This window comes from Alligator mississippiensis, chromosome 16 (assembly GCF_030867095.1).
Source record: "Alligator mississippiensis isolate rAllMis1 chromosome 16, rAllMis1, whole genome shotgun sequence".
NCBI classification, from domain to species: domain Eukaryota; kingdom Metazoa; phylum Chordata; order Crocodylia; family Alligatoridae; genus Alligator; species Alligator mississippiensis.
Window position 1 is genome coordinate 33,415,648 of NC_081839.1, and position 5,115 is coordinate 33,420,762.

At 49.4% G+C, this 5,115-nt stretch overlaps 1 long non-coding RNA gene across 1 annotated transcript; it reads right to left on the reverse strand.

Moving 5' to 3' along the window:
• Positions 1-1,250: 1,250 nt before the first annotated feature.
• LOC132246551 (uncharacterized) lies at positions 1,251-4,784 on the reverse strand. Its single transcript, XR_009457923.1, has 2 exons — positions 3,715-4,784; positions 1,251-1,653 (listed from the first exon to the last, which is right to left on the reverse strand). It is a non-coding gene; the product is annotated as an uncharacterized LOC132246551 (long non-coding RNA).
• Between the last annotated feature and the right edge of the window lie 331 nt (positions 4,785-5,115).

Genomic DNA, 5,115 nt, shown 5'->3' on the forward strand with positions numbered 1-5,115 from the left:
AATAATATGGTTGATCCCATCTGCTTTTCTTCTTTCCTGGATTTGTGCTTCACAATAATGTTCAAGCTTTGCACTTTTTGTCTGAGTTCAAACAGGAAAACACTTCAAAGGTACTTACGGGGAAGGAATGAGGTTTTCCATCCTGCTCTAGTGACAGGTTTTTAAGCGTTGCAACCAAACATTTAAACCTTCATTGTTGTAATGTTCTGTGTCTAGGTACCTTTCCCCTTCAAAAATCTCCAGTTGGCTCCTAAGTTGGGCAATGAAAATATTTTGGGGGTCGGGGCACATGACTTCAGCGGGGAGGTTGAGGGAACTGGGTGCATTTAGTCTGCAGAAGAGAAGACTGAGGGGGATTGAATAACAGCCTTCACCTCCCTGCAGGGGGGCTGCAAAGAGGATGATGCTGGGCTGGTCTCAGTGGGGGCAGATGATGAACAAGGAGCAATGGGCTCCAGTTGGAGCAAGGGAAGCTGAGGTTGGATATTAGGAAAAACTTTCTCACTGGGAAGGTGGTAAAATACTGGAACAGGTTACCCAGAGGTGGTGGACTCTCCATCCTTAGAGGTTTTTAAGACCCGGCTGGACAAAGCCTTGGCTGGGATGTTGTAGTTGGGGCTGGTCCTGCTTTGAGCAGGGGGTTGGACTAGACGCGACCTCCTGAGGTCCCTTCCAGCCCTCATTGTCTATGATTTTAACACAGAAGCCCATCTGCTTATCTGATTAGCACCCATCCCGTTTTCTGCTATTGGCACTGACTCCTTACTCTATTATCAGGTCAAATAAATGATATTGGTCCTTGTCTTCAAAGCTCTCCATGGACCTGACCCAGACCACTCCAGGGAATTGCTGCTCCCGGCTTGGTCCCGACTTCACTACACTCCTGCAGAGCGGTGGGCAGCCAGCCTCCAGGGTACGGCTCATGGGCACGCCGGGGAGAGACTTTTTTCAGTGCCTGGAGGATGCATCTGGAGACCACAAAGCACAGGCAGTTTCCAAGTCAAATGCAAAATCCTTGTCCTTCAACAGCCTGCCCACAGCAGCACCAGGTAAGAGAGAGAGAAGACAAAAAAAGCAGGAGGAGAAGAACTGAAAGAAAAGGCAGAAAGATGTCATTTTAGATTCCTCCTTTGTGATTTTTGAGGGACAACCTCTCAGAAGTCAGAAAAGACGATGATAAGGAGTAAATGCTATTCACCACAATTTCAGGGGTTGTAACCATGTTAGTCTAAGGATCAAGGCAGACAAGGTTCTTTGGGTAAATCCGATATCTTTTATTAGTCCAACTCAAATAGTTGGAAAAATTAATCTTTGCAAGCTTTCAAGCACAAACACCCTTCACCGCAGTGACACTGGGCAGATTGTCTTTCTGGGCAAGGAAGACACTGGTAGTGAAGGCACAGATTTCTCCCAAAACCAATCCCCCGCCCCATGCACACCCCCACCCTCCGCGTTTCCTTTAGTAAAAGCACCAGTAAATCCAAAACAATTTGGCCGCTGGTTTTTCAGTAAATCCAAAACAATTTCGCCGCTGGTTTTTCTTAGGTGGAGGAAGCCTATTGCTGCTTCTGAGGAGTCGCGCACACTTCCCAGGCGACGATTTTGTGCAAGGTTTTCTGCAGCATCCGCTAAGGCGGAGAAACACTTGAAAGCCTGGGAACAAAAATAGGCTATTCAGGTTACCCGGGCGCCTCTCTCAAACCGTCTTCCCACACGACCTCTCATTGTGCTCTGAATAGCCCCTGTGTATTTACACCTCAGCAGCCTGACCCTGTAGGCGCTCTCAAGCACTCTCCGTGGAAAGGCCTTTTTCCAGTCCAATGGCTCTAAGTGGTAAACGTGTAATTCCTTTAGATCCTTCTGTGTGGAGATGAAAAGAAAGACTTGGCACTCTGAGCCGACTTCCCCTTTTACCATGTTTTTTCCACTCCTCTTTCTCATGGAGAGCACGCACCCATGCGCACATTGCCTCTCTCCCCTCCTCCCGCTGCCTGGGCTGCAGAAGCCAGCTGCAGTCCTGCAGTTTGGGGGCTGGTGATGTGAGGATACAGCTGGCATCTGCAAGGCCACACAGCTGCAGCCTCAACCTGCCGTTCTCCCCGGCACCCTTCTGCACTTGACATGCAACGGCTCGGCAGGAGCACGTGCGAGGTCTGTCGGGGGACGGGGGTCTGCACAGCTCCTCTCTTCTCCCAAATGCACGACAAACAGCACATCTGGTCTTTAACCCCGTGCCAACCCCCTACTCCACATCCTACATGGGCTTCAAATCCTGTTGCAGTGATAATAATGCCACGGACAAACTGGCAAGGCAGAAGCAGCAAGCAGAAGGGAGGAGAAGATCCTGCTAGCTTGGTGCAGGAGATACAAGGCGGTGGGGGCACGAATAGGCTGCACGAGCATTTTGTGGGTACCCACGCTGAGGAGGGGCACCTATCCAGAGTGAGAGGAAGAAATGAGTTGGAGACCCAGCCTAGTAACACGCCTGGATGTGGACACCTACTCAACGATGGGATATTTATTCTCTTAGGTGGAGCCCTGGAAGTGAGACCGGCTGAACATTTTCTGCCAACATGATTTTTCCAACGGGCGATTGGGTTTTTCAGGACTTAATGGATGTTTGAAAACTTTGGAAGTTGAAACTTTGAAACCTAATGGAAGTTTGAAAACTTCCATTTTCCAAACAAGCCCCGGTGCTAGGATAGTGCAGGGGAAAACCAACACAGCTCTCATCCTGAAATACCCCTGTGGGCACTCAGATGCTCCAAAAGCTTTGCAGCTCCGGCCCCCAGGTCCAAATTGGTCTCCCAGAATGCATAGGACGGAGAACCCTGGTGCATCCTGGGGAGACACAGTCCAATGATAGTGTGAGGCCGATAGGAAGAAAACAAGAGCTTGAGGCACCAAAAAGCAATTTTTTTAAAACAAAAATATATCATCCCATTCTGATTTATCCTGACATTTTTTCCATGGAAAATTGCAAGCATTTTCCGACTAGCTCATAGGCTGCAAACAGACATCGCTTTCCTCACACCAGAAACATTTTAATGGCAGCACAAAATACGAGGGAACAAGCGTCCTTGCCCCTTGTCACACCCCAAATGCACAAAATCACGAGCACAACAATTCCTCTTAATAGTTTGTGTCACTTTGTCACAGTCACGTGTGTGCAATTATGGTGCAATCCCCGCAGCCGGGGCTGCCCGCAATCTCCAGCCACTGGGGCAGGGGATCCCAGGGGGGTCCCTGCTCCACGCCTGCAGATGCACACCCCAGATTGGGGCTTGGAAGATGGGACCCCGGGAGTGGCAGGGGTCCAATCCTGCATGACAATGGTCCTGGGCAATGTGTGTACCTGCCAATCAGCGGGATCAATTGGACACATCCGAGCCCAGCTGACCTTGTAGCCCAAGTTCGAAGCCCCGGTACTTTTAGTCACTTAGACTTAGCCCCAGGAGTGGATGTTAGGGGTGGGATAGGCTCAAAGGAGAGGTCTCCTTCTAGGAAAGAAGAAACATGGAAGCAATGAAGGAGTGCAGGAGTCTCTGCAGCCACGCCATAGGGCACCATTTAATATAGCAACCTTCCCCATCCTTATCACACCAAGAAGGAAAATAAAGTGCAACAGGCTGAGCAATGGAAATGCTGAATCCCTCAAAAATGATTCAAAATAAAGGGGCCGACGCATATGGGAGCAAGAAAGCAACATCTCACTCTGCCTGGGAGCATTTCTCTTGCTAGGAGCCCCACGGGTGGCCATCCACGGCTCAGGACGATTCGCACAGCCACGCTCCCAGCAGCAGCAGACAGAAGCCCACCGTGCGGACCCTCCTCCAGCGCAGCGAACGGTCACGTGTTAAAGACTGAAGGATTACGTCTTCCTAAACGTGTTCTTAATTAACGCACAAATGTGTCATTGTGAAAGGGAGCTCAGAAGCGTGGCTCTCAGTTACCCGAAAACAGATTTATGGGCTCTATGTGAAGTGGTTAGCAAAGACATTTAAAAACAATTAGGCTCTCAGAGAGGCAGATTCCAGCAGCCCAGACTGCTCTCATTATGCCGGAGAATGGAAAAATAAAGCCATTAGGCTCACCAGATAACTAGGTTATTTGTACTATTTTTTTTTTAATGATTAGTTTCTTTAATAATGCCTTCCGCCTGCAGTGGGGAAAACTCTCGCGCACACACTTGCACACCAAGTCGCTGATGGATGACGCTCCCATGTGACCGACCAAATCCGATTTTAATGTTTCATGATGCTATCAAAATGAATAAAAAGGCAATTATCATTTTCCTTCAGCAAAGCATCAGACGCCACTGTGCGTTAAGGAGTCGACAGGAGCAGGGGACAGACAGGGCGAGGGAACGGGGCTGGCTGGAGGGGGCACGCGCCGCCTGCGTTCACCACGCCAGACTGTCTCAGCAGAGCCCTGCTGCAATGACTAAATAATTCACTTTTAGGGAGCTTCGGGGATGGCTCCACCATCTACCCTCCTTCCTGCTCCGCTCCTTACGCTTTTATTTGTTTCATATTTCTCCTTCACACTTCCCCTTCAAGCCACCCTCCCAACGTTGTTCCGACTTATTTATGGTTTCAGCTAGATCTCCCCATGAGCCAGCCTGTTGCATGCGGAGTAAGCTGCCTCCTACTTGCACCGAAGGCCAGGATTGAAGTCCTGCCTTGCTGAAGTCGATAGGAGTTTTGCCATGGATCTCAGCAGGGCCGGGTTTTAAAAGAGCTGCCTGACACCCATGCATGGAGCAGACATCAGGTGCTGGGAACTCTTGAACACCTGACCTCAATTGCATGTGATTTGCACTCTCCTAGCTTCCCTCCTGGGGCTCCTTTTTAAGAAGTTAATTTTTATACCCCCGTAGCCCACAGAGGCCACCAGGACAAAGGCAAGGGTGCCAATGCCTAGCAGAGTGAAAAATTGCCCTCAGCTGAGACCACTCAGGACAAATGCCAACCAAAACCCTGCTACCACTCTTCCTTTCTTTCTTTCTTTTTTGAATGGAAAATGTTTTGCATGGTGGGAAAACAACTTAGAAAGTTTCCTGAACTAGATATCAACATCATCCCCCTGTCCCATCTCCTGAATTTTCATCAGAAA